This window comes from Arachis ipaensis, chromosome B5 (genome assembly GCF_059453495.1).
Source record: "Arachis ipaensis isolate K30076 ecotype BB chromosome B5, ASM5945349v1, whole genome shotgun sequence".
Lineage (NCBI taxonomy): Eukaryota > Viridiplantae > Streptophyta > Magnoliopsida > Fabales > Fabaceae > Arachis > Arachis ipaensis.
In genome coordinates this window covers 103,011,250-103,021,177 of record NC_142440.1, presented here as the reverse complement: position 1 = coordinate 103,021,177, position 9,928 = coordinate 103,011,250, and the positions used below count along the sequence as shown (strand labels likewise).

General features: G+C 38.6%; 1 non-coding gene across 1 annotated transcript; it reads left to right on the top strand.

The window, feature by feature from the left end:
- Window positions 1–6,877: 6,877 nt before the first annotated feature.
- Window positions 6,878–6,985, top strand: LOC148565201 (small nucleolar RNA R71). The gene has a single exon (XR_015884085.1). It is a non-coding gene; the product is annotated as a small nucleolar RNA R71 (small nucleolar RNA).
- The last annotated feature ends 2,943 nt before the right edge of the window (window positions 6,986–9,928 follow it).

Sequence of the window (9,928 nt, the reverse complement as noted above, 5' to 3'; positions counted from 1 at the left end):
GTCATGGTGCCTATGGTACAAGGTATTAGGAACTTTCCAGGATCCTGTTTCTTCTAAGGCAATCTCAGTTGATCCAATGCATTTAGTTCATTGGTGAACAGGGGAGGTTGATAAACTACTATTTTATGGTTTATCTTGTGCTTAATTGAGTGGATTTTATTAACTCTTTACCCACTTATTCATACTATTTGCATGGTTTTACATTTACCTTCCTAATTATATGCTTTGATTGAAAACATGCTTCTTTGGACTTATAATTGCTTATTATTAATCCTCTCTTATTACCATTAGATGCCTTGATATGTGTGTTAAGTGTTTTCAGATATTATAAGGCAGGAATGGCTTGGAGGATGGAAAGAAAGCATGCAAAAGTGGAAGGAATGCAAGAAGTTGGAGAAATTGCTAAGCTATCCAGCCTGACCTCTCTGCACTCAAACGGCTATAACTTTAGCTACAGAGGTCCAAACGACGCGGTTCTAGTTGCGTTGGAAAGCTAATGTCCGGGGCTTCGATTTGATATATAATACGATACAGTTTCCTTGACGCTAGGCAACGCGATCGTGTGATCCATGCGACCGCATCACAATGACGGAAATCCAGCATGGCAAAATTCGAACCCAGCGAATTCTGGACTGTTTTTGACCCAGTTTGCGGCCCAGAAAACACAGATTAGAGACTATAAAGTGGGGAAATGCATCCATTCATAAGAGGCTCTCACATTCACAATTTTAGGAGTAGATGTAGTTTTTAGAGAGAGAGGTTCTCTCCTCTCTCTTAGGATTAGGATTTAGGACTTCTCTTAGTTTTAGGAGTGATTCTCAATCCCAGGTTCTTTATTTTATTTATTTTTCCATGCATGTCTATGTCAGATTTAAGTTCTTTTGTTAATGCAATTTGAGGTATTTCAGTTTAATATTGCTTTCTTTTATTTACATGATTACTGCTTCCCATCTGAAGACATTTTTATTCCAGTAGATTTACTTTTTCCCTTTTGGTTTTGGTTAAGAAATCAGTAACTCAGGAGTTATCCAACTTAATAGCATAATTGTTAATTGTTATCTTTGCTAATTGAACTGAGCTTCAATAATCCCAATCTTTTCTTAGGAATTAACTAGGATTTGAAGATCAAACTAATTAATCACTTGACTGATAAGGATAACTTGGTCTGGACTTCCAATTTCTAATACCTTGCCAAGAGCTTATTTTTATTATTATTATTTTATTTCCTCTACCATTTACTATTGCTGCTTCTTATCTTATACATTAATAGAACTTGTCATATAACATATTCCCACCTTACTTCCTAATAAACCCCAATTTACAATCTCCATAACCAATAATAAGAACACACCTCCCTGCAATTCCTTGAGAAGATGACCCGAGGTTTGAATACTCGGTTATCAATTTCAAAGGGATTTGTTACTTATGACAATCAACACGTTTGTACGAAGGGATTTTTGTCGGTTTAGAGACTATATCTACAACGCGACTGTTTTTATGACATTCTTTACTGGCAAAAAAATCCCGACGTCAAAATGGCGCCGTTGCCGGGGAATTGCAAACGTGTGCCTTATTATTGGTTATTGTAAATATTCTTGACTCATAGCCAACTGTTCTTTGCATTTAATTTTCTTTCTCTTTCCTTCTTTCAGGATGGCCACCAAGAAAGGAAAGGAGAAAGCAACTTCCAGACCACCAGCAAGAAGAGGAACTAAAAGAGCATTAGTGGCAGAGCCTTCTTCAACCGCAGTCAAGCCCTCAACAAAACGAGTCAAGAGGATAATAAAGGTTGACGAAAAGGAGAAAGCCTTTCCAGCAAAGGACGTTGCGTGATTTTCCAATCGCTACTGTGAGCAGATGTTCCCCATCCTGGCAGAAAGGAACTATAACAATGAATACCTTCTTATCCTCCCGCCCAATATTGCCACCTTTGTTGAGCCGCAAATTGAGCGAAGACAATGGGGTTTCCTACGGAAACAGCCAAGGCAGGTCAATCTTTCTTGGGTAGTTGAGTTCTACTCCAACTTCTACATGCCGACCCTGTAGTCTGTTTATGTTCAGCAGAAGCAAGTCCCCATCACAGAAGAAGCCATTCAGCAAGTTCTGAGTCTTCCCCCTATTCCTGCAAGAATGGACGCTTTTCAAGAAGCCACCCTTCAGCGCCAGAGATACCAATTTGACTGGGACTCTGTTCTCGGAGTCATCGATTTACCTGGCAGCCGTTGGATCTACGGATACCACCGTTCCCGCTCTAAGGAAATCTTGGCTTCCGTACTTACCTTGGAGGCTCGCGTATGGGCACAGATCATGTCCCATTACGTCTTTTCGAGCACTCATGAGTCCTCCTTCACTGCAGACATGGCTGTTCTACTATGGTGCATCCTTACAGACCAACCTCTAAATTTTTCAAGACACATCCGGAATGCTATGGAGCATGTACAAATCGCCGGCAACCTACCTTTTCCCGCCTTGGTCTCAGATCTTGTCTCAGCAGCTGGAGTCTCCTACAGAGCTGGGGACACCAAAGCCATGCTTCCACGGGATGATCAATATATCCCTCATGGGAAATACCTCAGACTTTCAGTAGCCACTACAAGCCAGCCTACTGAGCCAGTTGAAGATATTCCTTCTTCAACACCACAAGCATCTACAACCGAGAAATTGCTCCAGTAGATACTTGAAAAATTGGATCGGCATGAACTGAAAGCTAAGATGAGAGAGCGCCGTAACGAGCGCCGATTCAAACACCTCAAGGAGCTACTCAAGGGACGCTTCAGAGACTTAGACACCCCGGACTCCACTTTTTTTACCAGTACCGGGAGCCATGATGATCCCGACTATGGAGATACTGCCACCAGCCCACCCCTGTTCCTGACAGATGGCACCGAGGACGGTGCAAAGCCTTAAGTGTGGGGAGGTCGGTCAGTACCTGACTTCCGGAGGTAAATTCTCTTCTCTGGCACCAATAATTAGGATATTTTAGTTAGATTTTCTTTCTTTTATAGAATAGAATAAACTGCATAGGTTAGAATAGTTGCATGCATGTTCTACTTGATTGAAAAGACAATAAGTTTCTTTTAAAAATCTATCTTTGGAACAAAATTTCACTAATTCTTCAAAATTTTTATGATAAATCTGCTTAAGTTGTATTTGGAACATGATGTTTGAGCTAAAGAACACACAACCTGTGAAAGATTTGAGCCTTTATGTATGGTTACACTATTTAACCATAAGCATTTTATTCTTGTGTGTTTACTTCTCTATGATTGTAGTCTATATTTTGTTTTATCTTATATGTCCAGTATTTATTATATTTACATGCTTGCACATGATTGAGGCCATTATTTGTTTAAACTCACTTATCCAAATCAAGCCTACCCTTCTCAATTACCTTTGTTAACCACTTTGAGCCTTTAATTCCCATTTGTTCGATATTTTACCACATTACTAACCTTAAGCCGAAAAAACAATTATATATCCCAAATTGAATCTTTGGTTAGCTTAAGATAGAATTGTGTGTGCTAGTTAAGTATGGGAAATTGTGGAAATAAAAGTTGTTGAGGGAATGTGTCATGAAAATTTAAAGGGGATTTGGATACCTACTCATGTGAAGATATGAGAATGAAAAATCTATGTGCATTGATAAGCTTTATTTATAATCAAAAAAAAAAAATAATAAATCAATAAATAAGGGGACAAAATTACCCCAATGTTAAATTCAGAATTCAAAGATCAATGCACATATGATAGAATTAAAATACAAAGTTGAAACATGAGTATGGGTTGAAAAAGGGAATTATGGGTAGCTAAGCATGAATTTAAAAGTATATAGAATATATGTATATTAGGTGAGAGCTTAGGTTAATTAAAGATTCAATTTATAAAGCTCACTTAGCCATATGTATATCCTTACCTGCACCTTGGCCCCATTACAACCCTGAAAAGACCTCATGATTTTTGCATTGGTATATTAACTGTTGTTGATTGGTTAAGAGAAAAACAAAAGTTAGAAAACATGACTAGAAAAGAATTGAGTGATTACCCTATACACTAGAGATTAGAGCGTACATACATTATCAGTGAGGGTTCAATGCTTGAATTTTCATGTTTCCTGCTTTCATAAGCTATCTTCTTGCACTTTTATCGGTTTTATTGTATAATGATAGAATTAGTGGAATTTGATTTGTAACTGTTTTGAAGGGCTTATTTACTTTTGATCAAGTGGACAATAATCATATAGTTGCATTTATTTATATACGTAGGATTGCATTGCATTTCAAGAGTTTCTACATGTTCATACTTATTTCCTTGTCTCCTTCAATTTAGCATGAGGACATGCTAATGTTTAAGTGTGGGGAGGTTGATAAACCACTATTTTATGGTTTATATTGTGTGGTTTTGTCATGATCCTTGCCCACTTATTCATCAATTTAGCATGCATTTAGATTTTCTTCCTAAATTCAGTACATGTTTGAAAATTGCTTCCTAGAGACTTTAATTATTTACTTTTAATTCTCCTTTATTCCATTCGATGCCATGATCTGTGTGTCAAGTGTTTCAGGCCTTATAGGGCATGAATAAGATGGAGATTGGAGAGGAAGCTCGCAAAAATGGAAGGAACACAAGAATTTGAGGAGATAACCAGCGAGAAGTGACGCGGTCGCATGGCTCACGCGACCGCGCGAAGGAGTACAAATCGCAGTGACGCGGCCGCATGGCTTGCGCGGCCGCGCGGATTGGAAAGCGCAAGCGACGCGGTAGCGTGGACGACGCGAACGCGTGGAGAGGAAGAAGTGCAAGCGACGCGTCCGCATGGACGACGCGATCGCGTGACATGTGCGATCTGCATAATCTGCAGAATTCGGTGGGGGCGATTTTGGACCTTATTTCGGCCCAATTTTTGGCTCGGAACAGCAGACTAGAGTCAGAGAATATGCAGAAACAACACACACATTCATTCAGTAGTTTTAGATCCAGTTTTTTTCACTCTCTTAGGTTTTTCTCTCTAGTTTTTTGGATTTTAATTTTCAATTGATCTTAGCATTGGAACATTGAGAAGAGTTATTTCCACATCAAGACTTCATCACTCTAGTTTGTTCTCTTAACTTGGTTTTATTCTTCCATGTTCTTTGTTATGTTCAATTTTTTTATTCAGATACTTTTATGATTAATTAATGCAAGGATTATTTCTCTTTAATTCAATTTCAATTCCAATAATCATGTCTTCTTTTAATTCCCTTTCATGTGCCATGGATCCTTTATTTACAATGCGTGAGTAGTTTCATTACTTGATAGGGAGTTGATTAAAAAGGAACTCTTGAGTTGGAAGGATCGAAGGAGAAATTTATAGTTGGATTAAATGTTGGATTGCTATCCTGTCACCAACGCCAATCCCTTTGAACCAAGTGGGTTGTAACTCGTGAATAGATTTGGCAGTCCAACTTGTTTGACTTTCCCTTACCTAGTAAAGGATAACCAAACAGAGTAACCGTTAATTATAAATCAATCTTAAAAATCACTCCATCAATGATAGAGATTCTAACTGATCAATTCCCAGTCAAGGCTTTTATTTATATTATTTAAAATTCCTCAATTTAAATTCCAATTTACTTAGCTCAACTTCTTGGAACATCTGATTAATAAAACAGCACACTTTTCTGCAACTCGTTGGGAGACGACCTGGGACTTAAAACTCCAAGTAATTTTAATTTAAACTCTCTGTGACATATTTCTAAATTGATAGGCAGATTTTCGGTGAGTTAAGAACTATACTTGCAACGTAACCATTTTAATAAATTTTTAATTCACCAGCTTCTGCTTCCCATCAGAGGTTCATCTCCCCAAGTCTCATTACCAAATAAATTGGCATTCAGCTTCATGATTGCACCAAGGAACTTGGCAACTTGTTCTTCAGTGACATCCTCATTCTCTTCAGAAGAAGAATCCTCATCAGAACTCATGAATGGCATAAGGAGGTTTAATGGAATCTCTATGGTCTCTAGATGAGCCTCAGAGTCCTTTGGTTCCTCAAAGGGATACTCCTTATTGATCATTGGACGTCCCAGGAGGTCTTCCTCCTTGGGATTCACGTCCTCCCCTTCTTCTCTAGGTTCGGCCGTGTTGACTATGTCAATGGCCTTGCACTCTCCTTTTGGATTTTCTTCTGTATTGCTTGGGAGAGCACTAGGAGGGGTTTTAGTGATTTTCTTACTCAGCTGTCCCACTTGTGCCTCCAAATTTCTAATAGAGGACCTTGTTTCTTTCATGAAACTCACAGTGGCCTTAGATCAGAGACTAAGTTTGCTAAATTAGAGGAATTTTGTTCAGAGTTCTCTGTCTATTGCTGAGTGGATGATGGAAAAGGCTTGCTATTGCTAAACCTGTTTCTTCCACCATTATTAAAGCCTTGTTGAGGCTTTTGTTGATCCTTCCATGAGAGATTTGGGTGATTTCTCCATGAGGGATTATAGGTGTTTCCATATGGTTCACCCATGTAATTCACCTCTACTATTGCAGGGTTCTCAGGATCATAAGCTTCTTCTTCAGAAGATGCCTCTTGAGTACTGTTGGATGCAGCTTGCATTTCATTCAGACTCTGAGAAATCATATTGACTTGCTGAGTCAATATTTTATTCTGGGCCAATATGGCATTCAGAGTATCAATTTCAAGAACTCCCTTCTTCTGAGGCGTCCCATTACTCACAGGATTCCTCTCAGAAGTGTACATGAACTGGTTATTAGCAACCATGTCAATGAGTTCTTGAGCTTCTGTAGGCATTTTCTTTAGGTGAATGGATCCACCTGCAGAAGTATCCAATGACATCGTAGCTAATTCAGAGAGACCATCATAGAATATATCCAGGATGGTCCATTCTGAAAGCATGTCAGAAGGACACTTTTTGGTCAGTTGCTTGTATCTCTCCCAAGCTTCATAGAGGGATTCACCTTCCTTCTGTCTGAAGGTTTGAACATCCACTCTAAGCTTACTCAGCTTTTGAGGAAGAAAGAACTTGGCTAAGAAAGCCTTGACCAGCTTATCCCAAGAGTTCAGGCTATCTTTAGGTTGAGAATCTAACCATATTCTAGCTCTGTCTCTTACAGCAAACGGAAAAATCATGAGCCTGTAGACTTCAGGATCTACTCCATTAGTCTTAGTAGTGTCACATTGATGAGCGGATAGTTTATACGCTTTTTGGCGTTGTTTTTAGTATGTTTTTAGTAGAATCTAGTTACTTTTAGGGATGTTTTCATTAGTTTTTATGTTAAATTCACATTTCTGGACTTTACTATGAATTTGTGTGTTTTTCTGTGATTTCAGGTATTTTCTGGCTGAAATTGAGGGACTTGAGCAAAAATCAGATTCAGAGGTTGAAGAAGGACTGCTGATGCTGTTGGATTCTGACCTCCCTGCACTCAAAATGGATTTTCTGGAGCTACAGAACTCAAAATGGCGCGCTTCCAATTGCATTGGAACGTAGACATCCAGGGCATTCCAGCAATATATAATAGTTTATACTTTGCCCAAGTTTAGATGACGCAAACTGGCGTTCAACGCCAGCTCTCTGCCCAATTCTGGCGTCCAGCGCCAGAAACAAGTTGCAAAGTGGAGTTTAACACCCAAACTGGCACAAAAGCTGGCGTTCAACTCCAAGAATGACCTCTCCACGTGTAGACTTCAAGCTCAGCCCAAGCACACACCAAGTGGGCCCCGGAAGTGGATTTATGCATCAATTACTTACTTCTGTAAACCCTAGTGACTAGTTTATTATAAATAGAAATTTTTATCATTGTATTCATAGTCTTGGTTATTCCGGTTCCCCTCTGGGGCCGAGACCAATGAACTCCATTATCACTTATGTATTTTCAACGGTAGAGTTTCTGCACTCCATATATTAAGGTGTGGAGCTCTGCTGTTCTTCAAAGATTAATGCAAAGTACTACTGTTTTCTATTCAATTCATCTTATTTCGCTTCTAAGATATTCATTCGCACTTCAACCTGAATGTGATGAACGTGACAATCATCATCATTCCTTATGAACGCGTGCCTGACAACCACTTCTGTTCTACATTAGAATGAATGAGTATCTCTTAGATCTCTTAATCAGAATCTTCGTGGTATCAGCTAGATTGATGGCGGCATTCATGAGAGTCCGGAAAGTCTAAACCTTGTCCGTGGTATTCCGAGTAGGACTCTGGAATTGAATAACTGTGACGAACTCCAAACTCGCGAGTGCTGGGCGTAGTGACAGATGCAAAAGGATAGTAAATTCTATTCCAGTATGATCGAGAACCTCCAAGATGATTAGCCATGCAGTGACAGTGCATCGGACCATTTTCACAGAGAGGAATAGGATGCAACCAACGACAAGGGTGATGCCTCCAGACGATTAGCCGTGCTGTGACAGAACATTTGGACCATTTTCCCGAGAGGATTGAAAGTAGCCATTGGCACCGGTGACATCCTTACACAAAGCCAACCATAGAAAGGAGTAAGACTGATTGGATGAAGACAGCAGGAAAGCAGAGGTTCAGAGGAATGAATGCATCTCCATACGCTTATCTGAAATTCTCACCAATGATTTACATAAGTATTTCTATCCTTATTTTAGTATTAATTTCGAAAACTCCATAACTATTTTATATCCGCCTGACTGAGATTTACAAGGTGACCATAGCTTGCTTCATACCAACAATCTCCGTGGGATCGACCCTTACTCACGTAAGGTTTATTACTTGGACGACCCAGTGCACTTGCTGGTTAGTTATGCGAAGTTGTGAAGATATGTTTAGACCATGGTTCTGTGCATCCGTTTTTTTGGTGCCATCGCCAGGGAATCAATTTCGAACAATAATTCACAACCTGAGTAACAATTTCGCATACCAAGTTTTTGGCGCCGTTGCCGGGGATTGTTCGAGTTTTCGGCAAGCTTTTGGTCTGGTAACATCAGTGCCAAGTTTGATCTGGCAACAACACCAAGTTTTTGGCGCCGTTGCCGGGGATTGTTTGAGTTTGGACAACTGACGGTTCATCTTGTTGCTCAGATTGGGTAACTTTCTTTTCGTTTTCTTTTCAAAAAAGTTTTCAAAAAAATTTTTCAAAAAAATCTTTCAAAAATTTCTCCTTTGTTTTCGAAAAAAAAATTTAAAAATGTTTTCAAAAAAAATTTTTTTCTTCGGAATTTTTAAGAATGAATTCTAGTGTTTCATAAAGCATGTTGAAGCCTGGCTGGCTGTAAAGCCATGCCTGTAGGGCATGTTAGGCGTGTCATGTCTGAGTTACATACTAAAGCTTGGCTGGCTATTAAGCCATGCCTGACCCTTTGATTGGAGCTTTAGACTAAAGAGCATAAGATTCCTGGAATTCATATTAAAAATTTTGGAACCCTTATTTTTCTTTTTCAAAATGATTTTCGAAAAAATTAAAAAAAAATACAAAAAAATCATAAAATCATAAAAATCAAAAATATTTTTGTGTTTCTTGTTTGAGTCTTGAGTCATGTTATAAGTTTGGTGTCAATTGCATACTCATCTTGCATTCTTTTCGAAAATTTTCATGCATTCATAGTGTTCTTCATGATCTTCAAGTTGTTCTTGGTAAGTCTTCTTGTTTGATCTTTGCATGGTTTGTGTCTTTTCTTGTTTTTCATATGCATTCTTGAATTCTTAGTGTCTAAGCATTAAAGAATTCTAAGTTTGGTGTCTTGCATGTTTTCTTTGCATTAAAATTTTTTCAAAAATATGTTCTTGATGTTCATCATGATCTTCATAGTGTTCTTGGTGTTCATCCTAACATTCATAGCATTCTTGCATGCATTCATTGTTTTGATCTAAAAATTTCATGCATTGCATCATTTTAGTGTTTTTCTCTCTCATCATTAAAAATTCAAAAATCAAAAAAAAAATATCCTTCCCTTTTTCTTCTCATCA